This window comes from Lagopus muta, chromosome Z (assembly GCF_023343835.1).
Source record: "Lagopus muta isolate bLagMut1 chromosome Z, bLagMut1 primary, whole genome shotgun sequence".
Taxonomy (NCBI): Eukaryota; Metazoa; Chordata; class Aves; order Galliformes; family Phasianidae; genus Lagopus; species Lagopus muta.
In genome coordinates this window covers 39,478,875-39,494,354 of record NC_064472.1, presented here as the reverse complement: position 1 = coordinate 39,494,354, position 15,480 = coordinate 39,478,875, and positions in this window count along the sequence as shown.

Sequence of the window (15,480 nt, the reverse complement as noted above, 5' to 3'; positions counted from 1 at the left end):
ATGAATTGACTTGTTCTTGCTGACCAAACAAAGAGTGAAAAGCTGCTTTTATTTACTGTAGCTTGTAGGTGGATTAGTCCTACATGAGAAAAGGATTTGACCAAAGGTACCAAGCCCTTAATTACAAAAACAAGCAGAATCTCCATAATGATTCATCAGCAGGACCAAAGCTAGTACAGCTTCATACATGCACCCTTCACCAGACCTGTTGTCTATGAATGACAGCAAACCAGATCTTAGTTCAAATTTTGAATTTCTATAAAATATGCTAATTTAAAAGAATATTTTTTCTATTCTCTGGAAGAGTTATATCCAATAATATATAAGCACTTCTTAGTTTATATACAATAGGAAATCTGAGGCTAATCATACATTTTGCAGTCAGTCAGTCAGTTGTGCAGGCGAATAGAGCTAGGCTTACCTTGTCACAGCTAGTAGGTCTTGACAGTTCCAGACATTTTATTTATTCTATTGATGTAATTCATGGACTGTGTGGTCCATTTTATTCCTGACAAAACTTTTCAGATTCATGTATTAGTTGATCTGATTTTAATCAGAAAAGTTCTGCACTTTTGTTTCCTGCAGTACATATCTATTGAGATGCTTGTACTCAAATTTAACATAGAATAATAGAAGTACAGAATCATTAGGATTTGGCTAAAAGACTGACATGCCACTTACAAAGCTACATCTAAAATGAGCGGAGAAGAAGTGTAGTTGTGATTCAGACCACTCCAAAAAAAGATGAAAAGCCATCATGTATGGTAATTTGAAAGCTTTCATTCTGCATGTTAACCTGTGCACAAGCCACACATCATCACAAGGTTTTCTTTGTGCTGAGCCTGGAAATTCAAGAGAAGTTGGAATATCTGATCCAAAAGAGATAATATGCATTAATCATTAATTCTAGGAACTTCGATAATGCATAACTCTTTTTCAGGAAATTCTTCTCTTTAGCAGCTTACAGTTTGTCATGGTGCTCCATAGGTATTCCATATAGCGACATCATACAATGAAATGACAGAATTAGTACGGCTGCTAAAGAGCTACAGTTCCCAGCATTCTCTGGTTCTTTCCATGTGGTTTCCAGTTGTGACATGAGAAAATCCTTTTCCTTCACACTTGCAGCACAGTCAGGAGATATTGTCCCATTTTTTTGATTTATTATTCTTGATTCCTTTTATGTTGTGTTATATCATATTCCTTTACCATTTTTAATAAAATAGTTTATTTCAATTTAGTGTATCTTTCTCACCTCTCCACCTATCCCTACCTGTCACAGACAAAGTACTTTCAACCCAGGACACAGCTGAAATATAAGGACTGCTCCAAAAGTAATTCCCTCCATTTTATGATGATGGCCTGTGATGTTAGAGGTGGCTGTCGGGGATATAGAAGTAGAGGCTGAACCTTCCCACCGATATTCCCTAACGCTTGCTGTGTGACAGATGGCAAAAGAAGGGCAGTCTAACAAATGGCATCTGACATGAAAGTGAATATGGAGCAAATGTGTGTCAGTGGCACCCACTGATATACATCACTGCTTGCTGAATGTTTATGGAGACCTAAGAGTGGATGTAAGCACAGTAAGGCAATGGGTGGTGCATTTCAGCAGATGCAACCACACTGTGAAAGACAATTTATGTTCCAGATAGCTGTGCACATTTGTCACACCACAGAATGAAGAAAATCTCAATTAGTGTGAATCATCATGGTGATGACTATGCTGAAAAATAGTATTTTGTACCTGAAGATTTGCTCTATCGAACATTGTTGTTTTTCTCTTTGCATTCGTTGCTGTTTCCATATAAATAAATAGGAGGCATTATTTTCAGAGCCTATATACATTTTATATACATATATACATATATATACCCTATATACATTTTATTGTTAAGAGAGAAGAATATAAAATTAATCCAAAAATCTTCAAGGTAGCTAAGAACTAAACCCGTAGGTGAATTTTGGCAAAGTAACGGAATAGCCTACTGCTTTTTCCACTTTGTACAGGTACAAATAAGTCCACCTATGCAGACAAGCTTTGGACAGGCTGCTCAGACGGTGTAGACAGCCTACTGATGTAGGTTTTGGATGCTCTGGTTGTGCCACTAAACCTCTTCTGCCCCTTTCATGGCACTGTGGGTGCAGAGATTTCCCTCCATGTGCCTGGATTCCTCCTTGGCTGTGGTGCCAAGTACAGTTGTCCTCCAGGAGATGACGATTGCTTTGGCATATATTGCTGGCTGCAGCCAAGCTGGGGGAGAAACATCCAACGTTATATGCCTAGAGGCTTCACACAATCAAAAGAAAATGCTGTTTTGTTTCCAAACCGGCAGCGGCAACAAAGATTAGAGCTAATGCCCAGTGACCATAGTGGCGTGCTTAGCGCATATGTGTGACAACAATATGCCAATTCTTAATGAGAAGAAGGAATTTTTGGCTGAGGCAGTACTGTACCATTTTCAAGACTTTACAGCCACTTTTAATGTGAGAGGACTGTGTGATGTTTTCCTTTGTCTATAGCTACAAAAGTATGCACATATATGACATATATATGTAAAAGAGGGGAGAAATGTGGCATGCAGAACAAAATAGAAAGGGTGTTGTTGACAACTTGTAGGGTACATATTGAATTTTTTTAATTTAATAGACAATAGCCTGCCCTAATATTTTAAGCCAACAGTCTTCCTTGGCTCCCAAATGTTTGCTAAAATAATGTTTTTTGCTTGTTAATTTCCAGTTCTTGGCTGGATTTGATGCTAATTTCAAACATATGTCGTATACAAAATATGTTAATTTTGAAAGCCAAATCTGGCAGGAGATGATTGTAGAACTGGCATAGAGAAGCTTGGGACAAACAAATAGACAAACTCAAAGCTGGCAGCATGCATTTACAATCCACAGAGTGTTTTTTTTTGTTTGGTTTTTTTTTTTCCATTTTTCATTTTTTTTCTTTTTTTTTTTTTTTAATTAAATCTTTTCCAACTATTTTCATAGACACACAAGAAGGAATAATGAAGGAAAAGCAAATGGTATGTGATAAAATTTTAGTCAAATTTTGAAACTACCTTTAACTTAGATATCTTCTGCTGTCTAACTTGTGTTACAAAAAAAAATTAAAGACCAGTTAATTCCCACCTTCTGGTCCCTAAATATTGTAGATGAATGTTATAGTACATGAAATGTGAAGAAGTATATGATATATATTTTTTCTTTACTGAAGCAATAGCTAATGGAACTGGCTATAGAAAGGCAGTAGTTCTGTTATGACTTTTGAAAAAATCCTATAGTTTTTTGTCAGTTGAAAAGAGCTGCCTTTTCTGCATTTATTTAATGATCTACTTTTCAGAAGTGATATCTTTTCAAACACAATCCATGAAGCATTCAGATCAGTTAAAAGAGCTGGAATCTTTCTTTCCTCTGAATTCTTTCCTCTGTATGAGCTTAATTCCTAACATAAAATTTCTTAGTGTACATTTTCATTTTTGCTTCTTAAAGATATTTTTACATTTGGGATACTGTGAATATGGTATTTCCTAAATTACTGCTGCATTTAATTGTGTGTTTTTATTTGTTGATCTGATGGTAGCAGTAGTACTTAGTATTTCTTAAGTGTGGTAAGTGTTTTACCACAAGTAAATTTGATAATGGTAGTCTTGCTTCTTGCAGGTAGACCTATAAGTAAAAATAAATATGGCTATATATCAAAGTGCAAAACCTCCCTGAGGAAATGCAATAAAAAACATGGAAGAGTTATAAGGAGAAACAGTAATCTGAACATAACAATACAACTTCAATTCTCTCTCTTTAGGTGAATGAATTGCAGAGTCACTCCTATTGTGGGATCCTTTGTCCTTAGCTTTTCTAACTGTTAGCTAAAATTTATTTTCTATATAATTTGAGCTTTTTTTTCTTTGTTTGTTTGTTCTAAATTGGAATAAATACAAGCTTCTAAAAATTTTCCTTTATTGGACATTTCAAAAATCTATAGTAAGGAAGTATTGATTATATAAATGACATCTTCTGATTTATGTATGACAATAATTTATGACAACATTTATGACAAGCGGAAAGAGAGTGAAAACAAGATATTTTTCAAACTAAAAAACTTTATCAGTAAGTTTTGAAAGTCCCAATAATGTATTTTCAGGCAGAAAGTATTACGTTTCACACACAAAAAAAAAAAAAAAAAAAACACTTCTGACATAAACTAACCTATAATCTCCTTTGATGGCAATGTTATAAATAAATATAGAAGGTAAGCAGTCCATGGCTCATTTCTTGAAGCAACTGATCTCCAACTATCTCAAACAGGTAAGTTATTTCTCAAAATGCTGGAGAGTAAATGACTGCAGATCTGTCCTTTAGCACACAGAAATTTCTGCAAAAATTCTATTGGAGAACAGTAATTCAAACAAAACTACTCATTCTGGAAATCTGCATAATAAATTAATTTTATCATAGGAGGCCTTCTTCTGGATCATATACTGGCAAATGAAAACAAGGTTATAGTCATGAACAATTAAAATAAATGTTGGGGGAGGGGCAGTGTAAGTAAGCTTGATTACATTGAATGTTTGTAATGTGAAAAGAGATTGAGAAGGTATAAAATATGCTTAAATGCAATTCTGTCTTCATTTGAAAAATTATACTTATTGAAAGTTCTCCCAGCAGACTTTTTGAGACAGTTATTCAGGATCATGCTGTCTGGCTAGGAATAATACATATACTGATCCTTGAACCATATCAATGAATTGAAATAAGGCAATAAAAGTGGGTTTCATTCTATGTATCTTTAGCTACCCAAGAGTTTAGGCCTTTTAGACTCCTATGTCATCAGGGGAAGGAGTAGACTCCTCTGTAAGATTAATGCCACCTCTCTTGGATTGCTACCTTAGACTCATGAACTGCCTCTGGATTTTGCTTTTTATTAAATGCAAACTAATTAGTTAATTGTAAGAATAGGCAAGTAATTTGTGCAGGTCAGACTTCTACTGAAGATACAAATAGAGTAATGGTTGATTTGTAAGAGGGTAAAAAATGTACAACCCGTTAGAATACACAGCAATTAGAAAATAGAAAAAAAAAACACAGTGTGGATGTTTGGTCTCAGGAATCTACAAAACATTTCAGTGGTTTAGCATTGAGTCTGTGCACAGTGGAAATAACAGTAGAGTTGTCTCTGGCTGCACAAAAGTTTGTTTATAGACTAGTTCTCTTTCTATGAGTATTTAGAAAGCTTTTCAAATATAGTATTTTTTTCGTCTGTAGTTTGCACTCGAAAGTAATAATTGAGTTGGTTTGTTGATTTATTATATCTTACTTTATTTTCTCTCTTACTAGAAGAATAGAAGAAAAATACACTGAACTTGAGAAAAGAAACAGAACTTAGATGGACTTATCAGTTCAGTGTTTTATATAAAGAGAAATGCTACAGAAGTTAGATTTGTCAAAGCTTGGTTTTTAAGCTATCAGAAATAGTAATATTTGTATTTGAATAAGAGAAAATAAGATCATACAAATCTTGTTACACTAGAGAAAGAGTTAAAACAGAAATTTATCTTACAACTGTTTAAAAATAAGATTTAAATCCCATGGGTGTTTATTTTGTAAGCTTAACTTCACTTTTGGGAGTAATGGCACTGTGCATTATAAACAAAATTGATCATGCCAAATATCAAGACTGTACAAAATTTCTCATTACTAAACTGTTCTCATCTGCCTATATGTTTGTTAAAATTTAAATAGATGGGCTGGAAGTGTACATATTGCATTTCTATTGCAGAGTGAGCTCCCTAATTTGTTACTCATGATTTCACTGAAAGTATTTTAGATTTTCCCAGTATTCCAGGATGTGTGAGGTTCTCCTCTTAAACCATGGTTAATCTTCCCTTGGAGAGACTTTATAGTCCCACTTTTTGAAGCAAATACTTGAATCTGGGGGTCGCCCACTAGATCTTGGAAAAGGCAGAATCAGGAGTGTTAAACAGCAAAGTACGTATTGCACATCTGGTTTTAACTTTGAGAGAACATCGTTGTATGCTTGATTTTACAACCTTATCAATTCTGTTTCATCGTAATGTTGTTGCATTTTTATTTAATATATAGAAAAGTGTTTGCTCGACAGTTACATGAGTAGTTCCTAGTATGTATAGCTATGTCCTAGGAAGAATGAGACTTTGAGGAAACAAATGTTGAATGTTGCTATGCTTACAAATTTGCAAGTTAATATCCCCCACTTCCAATCAGTTATTTAACAGAAATATTAAAAATTCATCTGTTAATTTCATTGTTTTTCAGTGTAAAAAATTAACTTTGATTTTATTAGAAACTCTACCTTCAAAGATAAATGAAAATCATAATCATAGAATGGCTTGGGTTGGAAAGGACCTCTAAGATCATCTAGTTCCAAGCTCTCTGCTATAGGCAGGGACACCTCCCTCTAGACCAGGTTGCTCAAAGCCCCATCCAGCCTGGCCTTCAGTGCTTCAAGGGAGGGGGCACTCACAACATCACAGGGCAACTTCGTCCACTGTCTTACCACCCTCACAGTGAAGAATTTCTCCCTCATATCTAGTCTAAATCAACTCTTTTCCAGTTTAAAGCCATTTCCTTTTGTCCTATCACTACCTGCCCTTATAAAAGATCCCTCCCAGCTTTCTTGTAGACCCCCTTCAGGTACTGGAAGACTGCTATAAGGTCTCTTCTCCAGGCTGAACAGCTCCAGCTGCCTCAGTCTGTGCTCACTGTAGAGGTGCTCTGAGCTCTTTTGTGGTCCTCCTCTGGATCTGCTCCAACAACTGCATTTCCTTTTTATGTTGGGGGCCCCAGAATGGGATGCAATACTCCAGGTCGGGTCTCATGAGAGCAGGGTAAAGTGGCAGAATCACCTTCCTCAACCTGTTGGGCATACTTCTCTTGATGCAAATGAGGATACAGTTGCATTCTGGGCTGCTAGAAGACATTGACAACTCATGTTGAATCTTTCATCAGTCAAAACCCCCAAATCCTTCTCAGATCTTCTCCATAGCCATTCTCCACCAACGTGTAGCTGTGCTTGAGATTGTCCTGATCCAGATGCAGGACCTTGTACTTGGCCTTGTTGAGGTTGGCATCAGTCCACCTCTCAGGCCCATCAAGGTGGAAACATTGAGAAGATAGTTCATAAAATAATAAATAAGACTTTAGAAGTCTTCTCTTTATTCATTCAGACCAAATCCGTTTTTTAATCTCCTATAGATAAGCATTATAGAGAGTGATTATGGGACAAAAACCAAAACATTCAAAATTTTCTATTCCTTGTCAGTCCCAGCATAGTTGATTAAGGAGAGCTTCTTCACAATGTAAAATAAGCTTTATTTGGGCAATTTTATACTCATTAAAACATGTAATTATTTTTTTTTCATGGCCTCAACACATGAAAACACAATATTAAAATGTTATTAATAGAGAGCAATCAGTGACCTTTGAATTTCAAAGAGTTTCCACCAAAGGTGATGTGTTTTCTACTTAACCTTTTTACATTTTATCACTTTTCAAAAGTTCTAGGCAAAAGAAATAGCTTTTAAATAGCTTTTTTTAATAGCTTTTCTTTTTTTTTAAAAAAAAGAATGTGTAAAGTAATAGATTCATATAGTTTCAGTGAGGCATAAATTGTATGTATTTAAGATAAAAAACATTATCTTATGACCATATTCACACACACACACACCCCAAAAAACACACAAAAAACCTCACACATACTGTTAGCATTGGAACGAGACATCTTTTACACCCAATTTCTGTTGAAATTTTACACATCTGTTTCAAAGCACTGGTGAACTTTTCAATACTGTGTAAGAAATGGTATATTTTACATACATATTTTATAAGAGATTTTATGTATGCATATATACATTATATATATTAATTTGTGCATACTTGTTCAAATGCAATGTGTTTTAATGTGATAGATTCTGGTTGCCAAGATTTTGTTCCTATTTTTATCTCTGCTTTTATTAGCTTTTTGCTTTTTTTAAATGTCTTTTTTTCAAACTAAGATCTGAAAGACTTGATCCAGATACGTTTCTTGTTTTCTCATAAATTGAATATGTTCTCAACCCCTTGTTTGAAAATTAAATATAATGTAATTTATTATTTTTGATTCACCTTTAACAAGAATTTATTTAATTAGAAATAACATTTGCTACTCAAGAATGGTATTAACTCTTAATTTAAATTTAATTTTCTCTTTTCTAATTATCTGGGTTTTTGTGTTCAAAGTAGCATGTAAAAACATCTGTAACTCTTGTAGTGAGCAACTACATTATATACTTTATTCTTTTGGAAAGATTTCTCCTTTCACATGCTGCCTTACACAGAATGATGCTATCTTTACATATTCCATGTCTAAAATATATCTTTTGTCATTTGTCTTTGGAGGAGTCAAGGGTCACAAACCACTTTTATAGACTGAAGCACGGAGAGCAGTGGTGATTTGTCCAGAGCAGAACACGATTAGATCTCAAGAGTGCAATTCACAGACCATTCTATTTTAAGGCACATTGCCCAGTTCCTGCGAAAAATACCGTTTGTTCCTTGAGATTTGTGAGGGCAGCATTGTACTGGCAGGCCAGCGTTAGCAGCAAGAAAGGTATTGTCTTGGTTCTCCTTTGTCCTAGAAAGAAAACATGAGAGATTTTCCGGTCATTATCTGTATGTCCTGAGAAGAAAATATGGGACATTTTCTGGTCATTTTCTATAGGAACTTAGAGCATCAGAAACAAGCTTTTTCCTAATACCGTGTAGTAGTGTTCTCTAAATGTGTAAAGCCAATGTATTTTGAGTCCATAAATCACTTTTATTATACTCAAAACAGGAGAACATCAGATCCTTGGTCATCTTTCTTACACTGATGTTTAGTTACAGCAGCAGTCAAAACAGTAGTATACAAAAAGATGCAAATTTTCTCTGAAACTGAAACCAAACACAGTCTTGAAAACACATTCCTTCTTGTTATTTTTACCTTTTCCTTGCTAAACAAAAAACAAAAAACAACAAACAAACAAACAAACAAAAACCCTCAAGAAAATTAAAGAAAGAGGAGACAGCTAGATTATGCCATTTCTTTTCATAGAATCATAGAATCGCTCCGGTTGGAAAAGACCTTAAGGATCATTGACTCCAATCTAACCAAACTACCTTAACTCTAACAACCCTCTGCTAAATCATGTCTCTGGGCATCACATCCAAACAGTTTTTAAACACATTCAGGGATGGTGACTCAACCACCTCCCTGGGCAGCCTATTCCAGCGCTTAGCAACCTTTTCTATAGAGAAGTTTTTCCTAATACTCAACCTAAGCTTACCCTGGAACAACTTCAGTCCATTTCCCCTAGTCCTATCACCTGCCACCAGGGAGAAGAGACCGACCCTACTGTCACTGCCAGCACCTTTCACATAGTTGAAGTGAGCAATAACGTCTCCCCTCAGCCTCCTCTTAATCAGATTGACATACCCAGTTCCTTCAGTTGCTCTTCACAGGGCGTATTCTTCAAGCCCTTCACCAGCCTTCTTCTGCTTCTTTGGACCTGCTCCAGCACCTCAATGTCCTTTCTGTACTGAGGTGCCCAAAACTGAACACAGTACTGAAGGTGAGGCTTCATCAATGCCTAATACTGCTTTTGATAAAAAGTAGCTAGGCAGAACTTTGCTATAATATGCAATACTACTAGACGAGTTTGATTCATGGCTGATATTAAAAGTACAGAACTGAAGTTCATTCAAATCTGTTTCAGTTTCTTAAACAAAATATAAGAAGATAGAAATTTGACAGAATATCTCTTGCATTTTGCTTTCAAGTCAGAGTTACCACTACAATGCTGATAGGCTCATGTAGTCAGATATGAGGGAGGAATTTGACCACTGAATCTCCCCAGATACCAAACAAGTTTTAAGTGTATTTTAATTACATGGTAGAAAATGCTGGAGCATGCAGTATAGCTGCCAGCTGACATTCTCATCACAGTGTTCAGAAAATGTGCAGAAGGTGAAGACTGCTATCAAATATACATAGAGGATTCATTAAACACAGTTCTTTCCCTCTCCCTGAAGTGAAAACTCTGTGTGTAATGAGTTCATCACTCTCATGTGATTCTCTTGAAATCTCCTGTCTGTGACAGGTCTGTGTTTTACAGATGCTTATTATTGACATAAAAGTCAAAGTAAATGAAATCTAAAACATCTGGGAGAAGAAGTCTGAATTATCACTTAAGAAAACAAAGGGATACCAAAAGGTCTTTAAATTTTGTTTATTTATTTATTTATTTTGGTTTCTTGGGTTTTTTACATTATGTTCTGCAAACTTGGAGTTTAGTGGTGAATTTCAAGAGAGGAGTTCACATGGTGTCCTTCGCAGATTCCCTTCACTCTTGTCATTGTCATCCATTAAAGCATATCTGCTCAAATAAGAACAGTAAAATGCAAACGGTTGGAACATTTTAGCATATCCCTCCTATTTTCCTGCTGCACACTAGAATTCTTGATAAATTAGAAATTTGTCCATTAAGAATTTTGAAATTTAAAACTCTGGATTTCTTATGAAGACAAAATGTTTAAAATTTTGTAGTTAAGGAGAAATTTTCTGCTTTCCCCTCGACTTTTTTTAAAAATAGAGGCCTGTTTCAAGTTTGTCAAAATATTTTTTATGTAGATATCTTTAAGTTCACATATTGTTACATTTCAAAGAAAAAAAAATAAAGAACTTATTGCTTCAAATTGTTAAAACAATATATTTCTCATACAAATAATAATTTTGTCTTATGTTTTCCTTCTGAGTTAAAAATTTGCCACAATATCTGGTGCAATCCATTTCTGTAAAATATTTTGATGTAGGTTTCTATACAAATTTTTCTCTAAGATTTCAGTTTAGGATTAGGATAAACATGGATAAAACATTTGTGTCCTACAATATGCGTTCAAAAGTAATTATCCATGTGAAAATTATTACATTTTCATTATGCATGTACTATAATCCAAATGTTTTTCAGCTTTTTGTCTGCCAATTAGGTAATACTCTATTAAGATATTTCAGAAAAGCTCTGTTGTCATACAGAATACATTACAATTTTCCACTTCCCATATGAATACTCAGAATGACCATTTTAAATAATTTGGACTCATCCTCTAGCTTCAAGGCAAAATAGCAGCTGTTCTAGATGTTAGTCATTCCTAAAGAGCAATAGATTATATTTAGCTTTTATTCAAAATGTGAAACTTCCTGTGAGTCACATTTATTCCGTGCTGCTGCAGTGGGGGCAGAATAAGTATTCCTTCTCGAATACATAAAGGGAAAAGAAAAGCTTAAAAGCTTGAGGACAAAGAAAAAAACAGATTTCTGTATAATAAGAGTTCTGTATCTGATTCTGGTTTAGAGTTGACAGACAGAAACATTCCCAGAGTTTCTCTTCAGAGTTTACTAGGGAGTGGAAAAGTTTCACTTTTCTCCTCTTAAAACTCCTACAAGGAGATAGATAAACTAAGTAAAGATTTCAGATAGTGAGTGAAAGCATATTTGTTTTATGCTCTAATTTTTTTACACAGTCTCAGTGCCTCACTCAGTGAGCAAGGAATTTATGTAAGAACAGTGTTAGCTGAATCTCTGGCTAATAGTCTATGACATTATTCAAGTTCTATATTAGTATGTTTTGTTTCTCAGAACTGGAGTACTAAACATATTATTATTCCACTGATTTACATCTTAGTTGCTATTGGACCCAGAAGAGTTTATACAGAAGCTCAGAATTAAGCCTTGAAGACAGTTATGGGAAATGCACTTGAAGTACAAAGAATCCTGAGAATATCAGTGCTTTGTCATTGTTTTGTTTTGTTTTGTTTTGTTTTGTTTTGTTTTTCCAGGGATCTAATTTACATGCAGCACCTCAAATACTGAAAGGAGAAATAATGGTCCACAGTACTTGTTAAAATTGGTTAGTATTGGTATTAGGGTCAGACATGAATTTCCAACCTCAAGAAGATTTGATCAATGATATGACACTTCTAACATCTTCATTTTCTTTTCTGTGACTATGACACCACTGAATGACACTTTATGAAATGTTGTGTACATTTAAACTTCTTTTTGGAGATACTAAAGACACAAATATTTATAAGTTTCACCCATGTGATTTTATTCAAGTAAGATTTAAAACTCAAAGTTTGCAGAATTGTTGCAATATGCAGTGGAAAGCTGTTAGCAATGAAAAAAGAAACCTACAGAGGAAATAGAAGAAAAGGGACTATTGAGGAAAGAAAATATCAAGAACATCAAGGTCAATTTAAAATTTCGTCTTGAATATTTTTTAAGCCATTTTTGGTGTGTATTTTGCACAGTGCTACCTCAAAGATGCATATTGAGATTTAAAGATCAAGTTGTGTAAAACATGTATAAAGACAAGTGCAATATTAAAGCATATGAATTGTTCAGTGTAATTCGAATCTTAGTGGCTATAAGGTTACCAGTAGCTGCACATATTTTCCAGCAAACTCTGCCTTACTATATATATCATTAATAAACGCAGCATAAAATCATCATGACTCCTGCAAGGAATAGATATTACAGGTTTGATTATAGAGTTTTAGTAACATTAATCTCAATATATAAGAAGTAAGAGAGAAAAGGGGCCTTGTGGCTGATAGTCCATATTTTATACTTGTCCTGTATTTAAGCATTTCAAGTGAACATATATCATGACAGAGAAAGAAATCCTACAAAAGAAACCTGATTTTCTGTGTTCTGATTGCAGTTCAGATCAGGTCATTTCTTATACAGGGAAAGAGGAGATCAGATTTAATTTCAGTGGAATCACTCACCCTGTCTGATTACTGTTTTCAACTTGCAGAAAGATTCAAGTGCTGTCTGAAGCCAGCTACTTGTAAGAATCAGAGAAAGAGGAAGGACAGAAAAGAGAGTGAAGATTGCCAGTTATACAGGGGAAAAAAAAAAAAAAAAAAAAAAAAGGATATTTTTGGATATTTTTTTCTCACCAAAATGTCTGCCGTACAGAAATGGAGATGGAGAACAAGTGACACAACCATGCAAAGCAAAAAATCCACAGATCTTAGAAATTCGGATTACAGATTGATGTACAAGACTAGACGGACAAAAAGGATATGATTAACACATAATAATTTCAGCAGGAAAGATAAATGGAGCAAAGCAGGGTCAAGACTAACTCTTCAGATTGATTAAGAAACAAAGTTGCTCAATTTGTGAGGCATCCAGCTTTTCTGGTCACACATCATCATGTTACTGAGAAATGACCTTCTAAGCCCACTGAATGCTGGCTGGTATTTATTTGTTTTTATCATGCTTAGACATGCTTATGACTATGTACTGTGTCTGTGTTTAAGCGAGAGTTAATGTGGACTGATGTGCATGCACTCCTTTTCAATGCCTTCCACCATAAATACCTGTTTAGAGGACATTTCTCAAGTAGTCATTCTTTTGCTGTTTTTAAGCTGTAACTAACTCAATTTAATATCCAGAAAAAGAGAAAGTGTGGCATATTATTCTTTTTACTGGAAGACACATAATTTTCTCTTCCCTGGATAAATTCTCTGAAGATCAAAATTGCTGTTTTGAGAGGAATAGAGAGGCTTGGAATACTTTCATTTTGAGGTGCACTACTTTATGTCAAACTAATGAAATTACACATAATGTCAAGGAAGGATAGAAGCAATAGTAAATCAGGAAATGGAAGATAGTACAGATATGCCAGTTTTTTGTCTTCCTATTTCTGATCCTATAGAAATCTGTTGTGGGTGACTACATGATTAGAACAAAACAGTAGCAGGAAATACCAACATAACCACGGTATGCAGCTAGTAGTGTAAGTTGCTGAGCTTTCTGAAGACTGTATCTTTAAAAGAGACTTACTGAGGTGTAATTGGAAGGCCGTATTTCTTTCCCCCACATCTATGCATTTGTCTTTCTTCATAACATGTACCAGCATGATGGACTACATAGGCAGCATTAGGCAGAAGTATTGCTATTTTTAAAGCTGAATTCCAGTTTGGCTTCAGGTGTTCAAAAAAAATTCAAAGAGTTTGTTTCAGAATATTTCAAATTTCAACATCAGAAGTAGCTAGAATAAAGATCATCAAGCTTATTCTTAATTCCATGTAATTTATTCATATACCACATGCTCGACATATTTGATTATGCTAAGGAAATTCTTCTTTGAATTTCACAGGTTTTTAGAAAATCTGGAATCACAGGCTTAATAGTTTTTAAAGTCATGCAGTTTGGTCTCTGAGAGCACTGCTTAGTCATTCCTATGCAATCCAATTCTATGTTATGAAGTTCAAAAAAAATGTTTCAATAATTCTGCAAGATTTCCTTCTAAAAGGGACTTTTATCATCTACTTTTACAGAATCACAGAATGGCCAGGGTTGGAAGGGTCCTCAAGGATCATGAATCTCCAGCCCCCATGACACATGCAGGGCCGCCAACCTCCCCATTTAATGCTAGATCAGGCTGCCCAGGGCCCCATCCAATCTGACCTTTAACACCTCCATGGATGGGGCATCCACAACCTCTCTGGGCAGCCTGTTCCAGCACCTCACCACTCACTCTGTAAAGAATTTCCCCCTGACATCCAACCTAAATCTCCCCTCCCTCAACTTAAAATCATTTCCCCTTGTCCTGCAGTTATTTACCCTTTCAAAGAGTTGATTCCCCTCCTATTTGTAGGCTCCCTTTAGGTACTGGAAGGCTGCAATGAGGTCAGCCCGCAGCCTTCTTTTCTCCAGGCTGAACAAGCCCAGCTCCCTCAGCCTGTCTTCATAGTGGAGGTGCTCTAGCCCTCTGATCATCTTTGTGGCTCTCCTCTGGACCCTCTCCAACAGCTCCCTGTCTTTCCTGTACTGGGGGCTCCACACCTGGACACAGTGCTCCAGATGGAGGCTCACAAGAGCAGAGTAGAGGGGGACAATCCCCTCCATATCCCTGCTGGCCACCCCCCTTCTGATGGAGCCCAGGATACCATTTGCCTCTTGAGCCGCAAGAGCACACTGCTGGCTCATGCTAAGTTTTTCATCTCTCAAGACCCCCAGGTCTTTCTCTGCAGGGCTGCTCTCTTCCAGTCTGTATGGATGCCTGGGATTCCTCTGGCCCAAGTGCAAAACTCTGCCTTGTTGAACCTCATCAGGTTCACCCGGGCCCACCTTTCTAGCTTCTCGAGGTCCCTCTGAATGGCATCCCCTCCTTCCACCATGTCGATCGAAACACTCAGCTTGGTGTCATCAGCAAACTTGCTGAGGATGCACTCGATTCCATCTTCGATGTCATTGATAAAGACAATACAATTAAAAATTTATATGTGCTGCACGAATGCACAGGGCATTTATATTTTTCTGAACAGTACAAATGAATCTGAATAGTTTTTGTGAGATGATTACACCAGATGCTTGAACTCAAGAGGTGATATGATATGTACAAT